Raw genomic sequence first — 14932 nt, forward strand, 5'->3', positions numbered from 1 at the left:
TGAAATGTCACAATTTGAAGGAGTCTCTGCCAGGGCTGGATGGTTCAATTTCCTTTTCCACTCACTGCCCCAACATTGTCCTGCTATTTTCAAAGAGCGAAATTCAAGCATAAGGGCTTCGTGAGCCAGGCTGAGAGCTCTGGACATGGAAGGAGAGGGAAGGGCCAGGTTCTCACTGGGACACATATGGTGGTGTGGAAAAGCATGGACCCTGCACCAGAATAGCCCAGTCCAATGCACTGCATCATTTCTCCTATTTCTAGGACCTCTGGCAAGCTCTCTGGAGACTTCTGTAGCTCAGTCTTATCCTTAGCAAATAAGGCCAACAGTAGTACCTGCCCCTGAATTTTTACAAGGTTAAAATCACAAAAAATTCAGAAGAATGCATGGTACACTGAGGGCTCAGTAAATGTTTGTTTTTATTATTATTTTTACTATGATTTACCAGTTATTCTAATTTTGAGCAAGAGGGTTTCTCTGAGCCCTAATTAGGAGTCTTGCCCTACCTCAAAGCAATGCAGGACAGAAGAGCCCCCAAATTGGGGCTTAGCCTTGTTCTTGGCTTCACCCAGGAAAGAATGTAAGGGTAAGCTGGTGGTGTTAGACAGCAACTTTATTGAAGCAGTAGCCTATAGCAACAGAGGCACTGCTCCTTGCAGAGGAGGGTTAACCCATAGACAGTGTGCCCAGAGTGGCAACTTACGGCAACATCACCAGAAACAGACCTGTGGCTGAACAAGTTGAGTTTGGTACTCTTTGAAATAAGGGAAAACACTATGGAGAACTGTGGTGTCTCTCAGTAAGAGCATGTGAAAGAAGACAGTATAGGATGTGGGACTTAAGCTAGATTCCTGTCTTCATCAGTTCTGGCTGCTAGATAACAAAGTACTATTGCCTGGGTGGCTTATAAACAACAGCAATTTATTTCTCACAGTTCTGAAGTCTGGAAAGTCTAAGATCACAATGCCGCCGTGGTTGGGGTCCAGGGAGGATCCTTTTCTGAGTTGCAGAATGCCAATTTCTTGCTGTTTGCTCACATGGCAGAAAGAGGGTGCGAGAGCTCTCTGGAGTCCCTATTATAGAAACACTGATCCTATCTGTGAGAGTTTTACCTTCATTCCTTAAACACCTCCCTAGGCCCCATCTCCTACAACAGTCACCTTGGGGGTTAGAATTTCAGTGCTTGGGGAAACGTAAACATTCAGTGCTTACCGGCGCTTTAGGGAATGTTTGACAGAATCAGACTTTTGCTCTGAAGTGGAGGCCATCAGGAAGTGATGTTAACACTATGATTGAATATCTTTAAAAATGTTATCTACAATTTGGAAGGAAGTAAGGTTAAAGTTGTGATTGGTGAAGAAGCCACTGTTACACATATTAGATGGGAATGAGGGGTGTTTGGTCATGTGTGTAGTTTAGATAAGGTTCACGTTTCTGTCTGCATTCAGACATGACTGTGGAGTGCTCTCCTTTTTGTCTTGATTCACCACCATCACAGAGTGGCCTTTTCTGATGCTGGTACTCGGTGAAATTGTTTATACTCAGTCAGAGAATATTATGACCTAGCTGTGAGTGCCTGTTCCACACCTAGCAACATCAAGGCCTAACAGTGCTGGACCAGTTCGCCAATATGAAGGGTTGCTTCTCTCTTTCTTTATACCCTCTTTTGGCCAAAGCAAACTAGTCAGGCATCAGGATGTATATCATTGATCCCCACCATTGCTGAGATGTTGCTAATCTGATGTTTATCCAGAGTTCACTGCCTGCAGGCAAATTAGGGTTTTAATTCACCATCTTGTAGTAGTCAGGACATCGCTCTTCTTCTAACGCATTTCAAAGTCATGAACTAACCTACAAATCATAGCTGCTATAACACCTTCTTTATCTTTGGGCAGCTGACATATCTGAGTGAGGGCAATTAAGTTAGCCCACTGGAATTATTTAATTTCTGAGAGAAGCTTATATTTCAAGGCCAAATTTGAGTTTCTGATCACGTACACAGCTTCCTAATTTTCAGTTTTTCTTTTTCAGTATGAACCGCATAAAATCAAAATAAAATCACATTTATCTTGGCTAGAAGGTTTGCATGATTGTGAATAGTTCCCAAAAGGCTGGTAATTATTGGGTCCTCTTTCATGAGATAAAAAATCAATCAATAAATAAAATAAAATACAAATTAAAATAAAAAAGATGGTGCCTGGGTTCAGAGTGAAGCAGCAATGGATGTAGACCTTTGAAGGGTAAGGCAGTACTATTTCATACATGCCACACGACTGTCAGTGAAAGAATCTGTGTAGGATGAGAAACTGTTAAGTGTAGTAGAGATCCTAGAATTAAATCAATGGAAGTTTTCATACATTTTGCTATTGCTGTTACAGATCTTAAACAAGGTCGATAGAGCTTGGCTACTAGAGCTAAAAAAGACTGAAATAAGCAGTAGGTCCCCAATGATTCCCACATAATTGGGTCAACACTTAGTGAGAATTTTTATAAACAAAAAGGAAAAAGGGATTTGTGAATCTAGAATCTTGGAGAAAAATCTTTTAATAGTTATTGTTTCTGTGTTTATGCTTAACAAAGAACATACTTCTTCTAACTTGAAAAGTATACAATTACTAAAAGCTAATTCTAGTAAAACTTTTTACTAATATAAAAGTAGCATCAGCTGTCTTCTGGATTTGACAGGTTTGGAAAATTTTTTGTATGTTTTTAAATCCCAAAGTTGAAGGAGTCTCATAACAGTTTTGAATTATTTAAAACCTGAAGAGTTTCAACAAACCTAATTATTCCTATTTTCCTTTATTTTATAGGGTGAAAGAGCAAAATTATTCTGAATTTTGGAAGGGTAAAAAAAATCATTATAAAAGACAAGATATAAATCATAACTAAAGTCAAATAATTTCAGGCAACGTTATAAATACATTGTAAATAACTATTCTAATTAAGAAGAAATTAAGAAAAGTAAACATGAAGTTTCTTAAAAACTGATTTAAGTGCATACAAAAGGCACCAAAATTTAACAGAATAATTAAGTCACAAAAAGAAACTTCTACAGTCTAAGCATAAAATAGGCCAGTCATTTTACATGAAAATGGCACTCATTTTTTTTCTGTTTTACATCATTTTTATAATAATTTGGAGTAAAAAACATGTATTTAGGTATGCAGAGACAAATATAAAAATAAGTAATACTTAAAACTTCTACCTACGGCTTTAAAAAACAACTAACTTACCAGTATATTAAATAATACATACATATCATATTAACTTTGTCCTATGAATAAGCTATTAAAAATTTCTTAAGCATAAAATTATATTCATATTCATATTTCTCTAATTATCATATCTTGTGTAATTAGAGATTTATATTAATTATCCTTATATTAAATTAAATAAATACATATTATAAAATATGTAGTACTTCATATTATAAATATATAAAATACAATTATACTATAAATATATAAAATACATAATTTATATTATCAATATGTAATATATGAATTATATTTAAAATGTATAGTATTTATATTACTTACCATCTTTAATCAAAATAACCAGCTTCTTTTTCCAGACACACAAAATATTAGAGAATTAAAAAATTGTTTTATTATTTTTTCTCTATGAACACACATTATTTTAACAATTCAAAGGGATGGATGCACACACACACATATATACCCATATACATATTTATTTCTATTTGTATAATTTTGAATATACTAAATATATATTCTCCAAAGAAAACTGCATATTTTGTTGTTAATCTATTGCCATTCTAAAACAATCAAAATAGAAACCTTTGTTATTTGTATTTTGAGTCCATTTTTTACTTAGAAACTTTCCAGGATTTAAAAACTTATTAATTAACTGAATTATTTGTATAAGGTATTATAGGTAGATAAGGACAGAGAAATTGTAATTTAGTTAATAAATTAAATAATTATAATTTGTAGCTTGTAAAAGTGTCATAAAATGAAAATCTCTAAAAAGATATTCATTATTGTCATTTCATTTAATTGAATACAATTTATACTTATAATTTTGTATTTTAAGCAAATTATGAAATTAGTGGTAACTTATTTACAAGCTTTTTTATGAAATGACTTATTTAGAAGTTTATTTATAAACTTACATATTTGTAAGTATATAAATCCAATATAAGAAATTTATAAAATTTAAGTAATGAGAAATTTTATCCTCTTACAGAACAAACAAAAATACTGTCTTAACATTATGTTTATATGGTAAACTGATTTTTTAAAACTAATTATGTCAAAAACTTCTTTTATATTAAACCCAAAGTCATTACTTTTTAATTCATAATTATAGGAACAGAGGCCTACTATTTAAATATGCTTTTAAATGTCCACCAAAAGAAACACCACTTAATGACTTTTGTTCAAAGACAAGGTCTCACACTGTCACCCAGGCTGGAGAATAACCTTTTGCTTCTTTCTTTTCACATTTAACAGCTTAATTAAAATATGATTTGCATACTATAAAATGTGCCCACTCTAAGTGTACAATTCAATTTGACTAAATTTATAGTTGCACAAGCACCACCACAATCCCATTTTAATACATTTTCAAACCCCCCACAAAAGGTCTTTCACATCTGTTTGCAGTCAGTTCTGTCTTTCGTCCCCAGCTTTGGTTAGGCACAATCATGTGCTCGTCTTTTCTAGACATTGCATATAAATGGGATTACACAATACATAGGCTATTTTCGTCTGGATTCTTTCACTTAGCACAGCGTTTTTAAGGTTCATTCATGTTCTAGCACATATATTAGTTGTCTGCTTTTAAATATGGAACCGTTTTCCATGGTATGGATATACCACATTTATTTAACCATTGGCCAATCAATGGGCATTTCAGTAGCATCCAGTTAGACCTATTAGGAATAACACTAGTAGAAACATTGACAGACACGTCTTTGTGTCAACATGATGTCATTTTTCTTAAATAGATTCCAAGAAGTGGAATTTCTGGGTTGCATGGTGAGTTTAACTTTTTAAGAAACTGCCAAACTTATTTCCAATGCAGCTGCACCATTTTAAACTCGTACCAGTAACGTGTGGGGATTCCAGTTTCTCTTCCTCCTCACCAACACTTGCTACTGTCTTACTGTAGCCATTGTAGTGGGTATTTAGTAGTATATCATTGTGGTTTTTGTCTATGATATCTGGACCTATGATCCACTTCAGTTAAATTTTTGTGCAGTATGAGGTAAGACTCTTAGAGTTTTCGTTGCTCTATATACCTAACCTTGTGGCAATGCTAAGATGTCTTGATAACTGGAGCTACATGGCAAATTTTGATAACAAGTACGTAAGTCCTCCAACTTCATTCTTCTTTTCAAATATTCTTTTGAATATTTAAAGTCTTTACATTTCCATATAAATTTTAGGATCAACTTGTTAATTCTGACAAAAATGCCTCCTAAGATAATTACAAGGATTAGTTTGAATTTGTAGATTAATTCGGGGAGAATTGTGATCTTGACTAGAATTAGTCTCTAATCAATGAATATGAAATGTCTTTCCACTTATGTATACCTTTTACATTTCTCTCAGCAATGTTTTATAAATTTCCATGTATAGGTTTTGCAAATGTTTTCCTGTATTTATCACTTTTATTCTTTTTCATGCTATTATAAATGAAATTTTTATTTCATGTTTGATTTATTTATTGCTAGTATACAGAAACATAATTTTGGGTTTGATTTACTATCCTACAAAGTTGTTAAGCTAATGTATAACTTATAACATTTTCTACGTACAGAATCTTGACGTCTGTGAATAAAAAGTCTATTTCTTCCTTGACAAACTGGATGCTTTTATTTTCCTATTTATAATTTATGTTTTCTTTATTTCACTGAGTAAAAAAACTCTACTATAATTTTGAATAGAAATGGCAAAAGTGGATATCTTGGCCTTGTTCACAAACATAGGGGAAAAGCATCCAGTTCTGTATCATTATGTGTGATGCTATCCGTGAGTTTTGTATAGGTGTTCTTTATTAGAATGATGAAGACGTGCTTTTTTTCACTAGTTTGTTGAAGTTTTATCATTTATGGGTTAGATTTTTTTTCAAATACTTTTCCTCCATTTATTAAGATAATCGTGTGGTTTGTGTTCCTTATTCCAATATGGCATATTGTTTTGATTTTTGAATGTTAAACCTACTTTGTAATCCTGAATCAAATCCTATTTGGCCATTGTGTATAATCCTTTTTGTATGTTGTTGCATTCTGTTTGCTAATATTTTCTTAAGGATATTTGAGTTTTTGTCCATGAGATATACTTATCCTCAGTTTTGTCTTCGGTATATCTTTGCATTTGTATCAAGGTTGACACTAGCCTCATAGAATGAGTTAAAAAGTATTCCTTATTCTTCTATTTGTAAAAGAACTTGTGAAGGGTTTATATTACTACTTTAATTATTTGATAGAATTCAGCAGAGAAGTTGTGTCCAGACTTTTCTCTGTTGGAAAAATTTGATTGCTACCTCAATTTCCTTGTTTTTTATAAGTTTATTCAGATTTTCCAGTTATTCTACAGTCAGCTTTGGTACCTTGTGTCTCTGAAGGAATTTGTCAATTTTATCAAAGTTGCCTACTTTTTTGGCATAAGGTCATACATAATATTTTCTTATATTCCTTTCTAAACTTTGTAATGTTTATAGTATTAACAGTGATATCCCCTCTATCATTCCTGATTTTACAAATTTGTGTTTTGTTTTGGTTTAGATTTTTTGGTCAGTTTAGTAAAGCTTTGTCAATTTTGTTGATCTTTTCGAAGAATCAATTCTAGTTTCATTAATTTTCCTCATTTTTTTGTTCCAAGCCCATTAACTTCCACTCTAATCTATTAACTCCATTCTTATGCTTGCTTTTGGTTTTAGTTTGCTGTCTGCTTCTAAAATCTTAAGGAGAAAACTTAGGTTATTAATGTAAGACCTTGATTCTTTCCTGACATAGGCATTTAAAACTATTTCTTTAATCTCTTCTTTCACTGCATTGCATAAATTTTGATATTAGGTTTTTATTTTTATTGAATTTGAAATATTTTCTTATCCTCTGTTGATTTCTTCTTGAACCCATTAGTTATTTAGGAATGTGCTGATAATTTCAAAATGTTTGTAAATATCCTGGAATTGTTTCTGTTGTTGGATTCTAATTTAATTTTGTAGTTGAAGTACATTGTATGATTTAGATCATTTAAAATTTAGCATCATTATTTTCTGGCTTAGCATGTGCTGTATCTAGGAGACATGTTACATATGCACATGTACACTTGAAAAAAAATTGTACTCTGCAGTCATTGAGTGGACTGTTCCATACATCTTCGTAAAGTCGACTGGGTTGTTAGTGTTGTTCAAGTCTTCTATATCTTTGCTAATTTTCAGTCTGGATATTCTAGCAATTACTGAAAATCGCGTATTGAATTCTCCAGCTATAGTTAATATTCTAATGGCACATTTTATTTTAATTCTATCAGTGTTTGTCTCATGAACTATCTGACTCTATTACTGGAGATACATACATATTTATAATTGTTTTATCATCTTGATATGTTAAGCTTTCATCATTGAGATGTCCCTGTTCAATTTAATGATATTTTTTATCTTAAAATCTATTCTGATATCTGTAGCCATTGTACCTCTCTTACGGTTACTATTTGCATGGTATCTTTTTATTTTGTCTTCTATCTTTTTATGCCTTTAAGCTGTGTCTCTTGTAGAAACCATGTAGTCTGAGCATGCTTTTATATACCATCTGGTAGTCTTTGCTTTATGATTGGGGTGTTCAGTTTATATTCGTGTGATATGATTGCATGTATGTCTGTCATTTTACCATTTGTTTCCTACATGCCTCCTGTGGTTTTTATTCTTGGTATTTACTGACATGCTTCTTTGTTGTTAAATATTTCTTAAGTAATTTTTAAATTCTGTGTAAATTTTCTTTTTACTATTTTTGTGTTTTTTTAATGGGTGCTGTAGAGATTAAAATACAACTGTCATTACAGTCTAGTGCAGATTAATGCAATCTTAATTACAGTAAAATATAAACATTTTATTCTAATACATTTCTTCCCTCCTTTGTGCTATTATTGTCATTGAAATATGTTTTAATTACAATAATACAATGTATCGTTTTTGAGACATGAAGAGAAGGAATTAGAAACACACCTTTTTTTAAAATCTATGGATCCATATCTACATATTAACCATTTCTGATACTCTTCATTTCTTCCTTTGGTTTTGGGTCACTGTTTAACATAATTTGCTTTCAGCTTGAAATAATTCCTTTTGCATTTCTTATAAGGCAAGTATGGTTTCAATAAATCAATTCTCTCAGTCTTTCTCTAAGAATGTTTTAATTGTGACTTCATTTTGGAGTAATAGTTTTTCTGGGTATGCAGCCATTGTTGGGCAAAGTTTCACTTCTTTCAGTACTTAAAATATGCCATCCCATTGCCTTTTGGCCATCATTGTTTCTGATGAGAACTTAGCCATTAAGGTACAGTTTCTCCCCTGTACATGATGAGGTTTGTTGTATGGTTTTTCCCCTTGCTGCTTTAAATAGGTTTTTCTTTATTTTTAGCTTGCAACAGTGTGTCTGCAAAACATCTAGATGTAAACTATTTGTATTTATTCTCTTCTTACTTGTTGAAATTCTTGGATATTCAGGTTAATGATTTTGATAAAAATTTGAAAGTTTCTAGTCATTATTCAAATAGTTTTTCTTCTTTCTCTCTTCTTTCTCTCCCACTTCACATATAAAGTTTCACTCAATGTTATCCCACAGATTTCTAAAGCTCTGTTCATTTTTTAAATCAAGGCTATGTAAATTTGTTCCCAAATAAATTTCTTTTAATAGACAAACAACACACAATATCTTAAAGAAGCAGAAGAACCACAGAGGCTGGTATCAGGACAAAACAAATTCACTCAGGTACAATACAAAACTGATCAGACAAACGAAAGTACCAGAGGATCCCGTATTTAGAAAAACGAAATGCAGATGTGCTTCAATAAAATATTAGAGCTCAATTGTACATTAAATTACCACCCAAAAACAATTTGATATCTCAATAGGCAAAATACATATAGGATTTTAGCTTGTGTGAGGTTTTTTGGAGAGAATTCAGGAAGCAGAGTTTTGCTTTGTTTTGGATACTATTAGGTAGTGGGGGCACTCCATGATTGGTTATCTTGATAAATCTTATACAAAAAAGTACTAGGAGAGTGACCTTAAAGCTGTGATTGTTAAACAAATGTCAGGTACTCATATTATGACCAGGAGAGGAAAATGTTTGGCCATTTTTGTGGTTTGAGCAATTTTTATGTTTTTTCTGTCTTCAGAAAATATTACAGATTGATCTTATTTTCTCTTGATCCATTATGGTCAGAGAGTGGCCTTGTCTAATGCTCATATCTTTTTTATGTTCAACAGGGGAACTTTACTACCTAGCTGTTGAGTACCAGGCCAGATCCTGGCAACACCACATCTAACAGTAACAGTCCAGTTCTCACATGCCGGGGGCTACTTTCTCTTTTTCAATGTGATGAATCCAGGAATGCCGCACTTTAGGATACGGGCTAGCAGGGCTGCGAGGTGGGCTGGAAGGCTCTCAGGTTCCCACAGACAAGAGAGGGTCTCAAAGAACTATGCAGGGGTGGGCATCCTGCAGTTGGTGGGATCACACTGGACATTTGTAAGGAAAACCCAATGTCAGGGGCATCAATGTGAAAAGAATCTCTCTTCAATCTAGAAGAATCCAGACTGCTTAAGGCGATAGCTGTGGTCAAAAGAGGGCACAGCTCTGAGATCATTAATTTACTGAGTATTTTGATGATTCACTGGTACTAAATGGAATCTCTTCCTCAGGTTTGAGCTTATACCTGAGGTATATACCTTCCATTTCCAGAAGAGAAAGAAATCACAAGTTGAATCATTGTGGAGAGATGGTAGGAAATTCCTCCATTTCAATGTAAGGACCAAAGAGGCTCCCTAGCTAGAATGACGTTTTTGAAACTGTTTGGTGAATGTTTCTGGAGATGGCCAACAAAGCTGAGCTGATGGTTTACTTTCTAAGGACCTTACTCAGGTGGCCACTTTCATTCTCTCTGCATAAATTATTTCTGCTCCCCTCCCCCAGGCGACAATAGAACTGCATGGGCTTTCTTATTAAGAGCACTATCATGGAATTTCTAATGTGGAATTTATAAGACCACTCAGTTTTGTGTAATTTCCCTTGTAATTACTGGTTTTTTTCTTTGTATTTTTTATCTTTTCTGAAATTTTGATTATTTCATGTTTCTTTTTTTTTCTGTAGTTTTTTTTTTTTTAAGTACATGCAGGATTTAAATAAAATATAATCTGGTAGTTTGTTTAAAATTACCTAGATTTCTCTTGCGATGTTGTTTATATTCTTCTTAGTCTGCTTTTGAGACACTTCATATCCTCTCTTTATAAAGAGTAGATATGTCAGGAATAAAAGAGCAATAATAATGTGCCCAGAATTTTTTCACTGTAAGACATGTCTGTGATGCTTCAAGCCCTTCTGTTGAAACAATGTCCCAAAGAGTTCATAATGACTAACAGAAATTCTTGCTTCGAAGAATCGCAGATGAAAAAAAGAAAAGAAAAAAAAAAACCACTGAAACTCTCTCTGCTTATTTGATAAAAGAACTGGTCGATACCAAAATTAGCCAGGCGTGGTGGTGGGCGCCTGTAGTCCCAGCTACTCGGGAGGCTGAGGCAGGAGAATGGCGTGAACCCAGGAGGCAGAGCTTGCAGTGAGCCAAGATGGCACCACTGCACTCCAGCCTACTTCTTTCACTCTCACTCCTCCCAAATTTGCACATATGACTCATGAGGCAACACAGAGATAACTGCACATGCCTGAGGACTTTTCAGACTCTGCTTACCTTCTACAATCACCTGCTAATCCCAGTATCTATCCCATAAATCTTTCTAAATACTGCACAGGGACAAGATGAGATTGACTCCTGTCTCTTTAGGGGTTGAATCTCAGTGTAAAGTTTTTATTTCCTCAAAAACCCGTTGTCACAGTGTTGGCTTCCAGAGCACAGGGCAGCGACCCCCTTTAGGTTGATACCACTATTTCCCTCCTATGAGTGATGTAATTTATCTACACTGGGCTCTGCTATCTTCAGAGGTTCTTCTTTTGTGGATTTGCTTTCTGATTTTTCAAAGTTTCATGGCATCAGTTTCTTCTAGTGGTTAAGAGGCAAGACACCTTGTTGTGAAGGCTGTTTGTACACCCTCCTGGGGGCCAGAGCAAACCCTGCCAAGACACCAGCCATGTTTTTGAGGCTTCTCTCCCAAGCAGACTGCAACCTCTCTGCAAGAATGTGCAAACTACAGCATGTTTGTGGCAGCCTCACATACTGATCCTACCTAGAGCACCTATATCTTCCTCAGTGTCAACTTCAAAACGACCTTTCTGTGAAGCTTAGTTAGCTCTAATAGGATGCATGTCTCATCGACAAAGTGATTCAGAAAATACAAGCAGTCATCTTCATCACAGTCCTATGGACTTCCAGGCTGAGGGGCCATACAGGGCAGGATTGATAGGTAAGCCAAAGCTCTGGGTAGAGAAGGTGGTGCCAGGCAAAAGGTTTGGAAATTGAGTGGAGGGCCTAGGACCATTGCAGCCAGGAACTGAGAAAGCTGGAGTTGGGACTTGAGGAGAGGGAAGCTGTAGACCATAGACTGTGGTCGGAGCCTCAGACTCAGGGGAGGATGCGGTTGAGAATGTGGAGAGGGGTGTCCTTGGGGGAGGACCTGGGAAATAAGCCTCCATGAAAAGGTCCTGGAGCAGAAGCTGGAGCCCAATTGACATACCATCACCCCATCCCTTCACATCCAGCCTCACTCTGCTGGAATCACCCCCTGGCAACCAGCCTTTTATGAAACCCCTCGGCCTGGCTGACAAATCCCCAGCTTCACTCCAGGTGGTCACAATCTGACCCTTGTGACCTCATGCTTCCCCACCCCCACTTGTGATTCCATCACGGGAAGTTCTTCTCCAGTGGCCCCTGATCCATGGAGACCCACCCAGCGACAGCCCTTATCTCCCTCCACCCTTGCTTCCTTCTCACCCATCTCACCACCATCTGCCCTGGAGAGCCAGATGTCCCAAATTTTGGAGAGAAACTAATTGAGGCTCATTTCCAGAACAGAGGGGTGAGCTGGATCTGAAGAGCCAAGCAGAAAAGCTTCCCAATATTACTAGGTTGAGAGGGATCAGAAATGTGTGGCTGCCCAGCTGTTCTGACTCCGCCCCCAGCTTTTGGCTCCACCTCCTTAAAGCACCTTCAGAGGTTCCCATGGTGAGAGTAAACAGGTATCCACTGCCTTGGCCATCTGCTGTGTTCACCCCACTTCTGATCTTGTTGGCCGCTCAGGGACTGACAGCCCAGATGTGCAGCTATGATGAGCAGAAACAGGGAGGACTGGAGCCCCCAGGTGAGTGGAGTGGCTTGGCTTTAGGGAAGAGCTAGCCTGGGGATGTGGATATGGATGAAAGAGGCTCTGAGATTTGGGATCTGAACTTGGGGATCAAGGCAGCTGTTCTTTCTTTATAGGAACTTCCTATTAAAAAACATTTTTTCAATTTTTTAATAAAAATAGGAAAGAGCCTTATAAGAAAAGGTTCAGTACTGTAGCCCCGGCTCTCAAATTGATCAGTATAACTTAAGGTTTCTATGTCTGGTTACTTTTCCTATTTTAGTATAATAAAATATCTGACTCACTAGACGAAATACAGAAAATGTGTACTCGAAGCAGAAAAAGAATTAATTAAAGAATCCCAGCATAGCCATTACTCGTCTTAAGAAACAGAGTAGTATTTACCTTAGCCTTCTTCTGTGGGCCCCCGCACCCTGTATCAAAAAACCACCTCCTCAGTAGCCATTATGCTGAATTTTATGTTTATTAATCAATTGCTATTCTTTGTAGCTTGACTTCAACTTTCTGTACTCTTAAACAATATATTGAATAGTTTTGCATGTCCGTAAATTGTAAATACGGCTTTATATTATTCTCTGGGTCTTCTTTTGTGGTGCCGTATCTTGCTCCCACTGATGCACCTCCTGAATGTCTGTCATTCTCACCTATGTCTCTCCCTTTCTACCCTTCTTCTAGCCATTCTCATCACTTCCCTGATCTGTCTAAATTCTGCCCAGCAGTCCATGAAAATGGTGTGCTGATGACATAGGTAAGGACTCTAACTCCCCTCAAGCAATCTGCTCACCTCAAAGGGTAAAACATTGGCTCACTCCTGATGTAATAAATGACACATAAGGTCACAATTCAATCATACTCTCCTTGGATACTACTTCTTATGTGAACATCAAACTTACACTCACTTCCTACACACTAACATATCTTGTATATTTGGAGTAAAAATTAGAGAAGTAAATACAGAGATTTAAAATATAAAACATTTTTTTAATTACCATTTCAATCTCACTGCTTGTTATTGTTCTGTTCAGGGTATCTAATTCTTCCTGTTGTAAGATAGGAGGGTTATATGATTCCAAGGAGTTATCCACATCCTCTAGGTTTTCTAGTTAATGCGCATGAAGGTGTTCATTGTAGCCTTGAATGATCTTTTGTATTTCTGTGATGTCAGTTGTAATATGTCCCATTTCATTTCTGATTGAGTTTATTTGAATTTTCTCTCTTCTTGGTTAATTTTGCTAGTGTTCAATCAATTTTATTTATCTATTTTATTAAGCTGGTTTCAAGAACAAGCTTTTTGTTTCATTTATCTTTTGTATTGTTTTTTGTTGTCGTTTCAATTTCATTTAGTGCTGCTAAATGTTTATTTTGTTTATTTCCTTTCTCTTGCTGGGTTTGGGTTTGCTTTGTTCTTGTTTCTCCAGTTCCTTGAGGTGTGAACTTAGGTTGTCTGTTTATGCTCTTTCAGACTTTTTGATGTTGGAATTTAGAGCTATAAACTTTCCTCTTAGCACTGCCTTTGCTGTATCCCAGAGGTTTTGATAGGTTGTGTCACTATTTGCATTCAGTCTGAAGAATTTTTTAATTCCCATCTTGATTTCATAGTTGACCCAATGATCATTTAGGAGCAGGTTATTTAATTTCCATGTATTTACATGGTTTTGAAGGTTACTTTTGGAGTGGATTTCCAGTTTTAATCCACTGTGGTCTGATAGAGTGCTTGATATAATTTCAATTCCCTTAAATGTATTGAGGCTCATTTTGTGGCCTATCATATGGTCTATCTTAGAGAAAGTTCCATATGCTGATGAATAGAATGTATATTCTGCAGTTGTTGGGTAGAATGTTCTATAAATACCTGTTAATTCCATTTGTTCTAGGGTATAGTTTAAATCCATTGATTCTTTGTTGACTTTCTGTCTTGATAACCTGTCCAGTGTCATCAGTGGAGTACTGAAGTCCCCCACTGTTATTGTTTTGCTGTCTATTTCATTTGTTAGATCTAGTAGTAACTGTTTTATAAATTTGGGAGCTGCAGTTATAGGCATGTATATTTAAGATTGTGATATTTTCCTGTTGAGCAAGGCCTTTTATCATTATGTAATGTGCCCCTTTGTCTTTCTTAACTGCTATTGCTTTAAAGTTTCTTTTGTCTGATATAAGAATAGTTACTCTAGCTCACTTTTGGTCTCCACTTGCACAGAACGTTTTTCCTACCCCTTTAACTTAAGTTAATTTGAGTCCTTATGTGTTAGGTGAGTCTCTTGAAGGCAGCAGATAGCTGGTGAATTCTTATCCATTCTGCAATTCTGTATCTTTTAAGTGGAGCATTTAGGTCATCTAAATTAAATATTAGTATTGAGATGTGAGATACTATTCCATTCATAGTGCTATTTGTTGTACATATATGCAATTCTCATCAAAATACCA

General features: G+C 35.5%; 1 long non-coding RNA gene across 1 annotated transcript; it reads left to right on the forward strand.

Moving 5' to 3' along the window:
* Positions 1 to 12085: 12085 nt before the first annotated feature.
* LOC105552990 lies at positions 12086 to 13347 on the forward strand. Its single transcript, XR_001008092.1, has 2 exons — positions 12086 to 12505; positions 13184 to 13347. It is a non-coding gene; the product is annotated as an uncharacterized LOC105552990 (long non-coding RNA).
* The last annotated feature ends 1585 nt before the right edge of the window (positions 13348 to 14932 follow it).

This window comes from Mandrillus leucophaeus, unplaced genomic scaffold (genome assembly GCF_000951045.1).
Source record: "Mandrillus leucophaeus isolate KB7577 unplaced genomic scaffold, Mleu.le_1.0 Scaffold116, whole genome shotgun sequence".
Taxonomy (NCBI): domain Eukaryota; kingdom Metazoa; phylum Chordata; class Mammalia; order Primates; family Cercopithecidae; genus Mandrillus; species Mandrillus leucophaeus.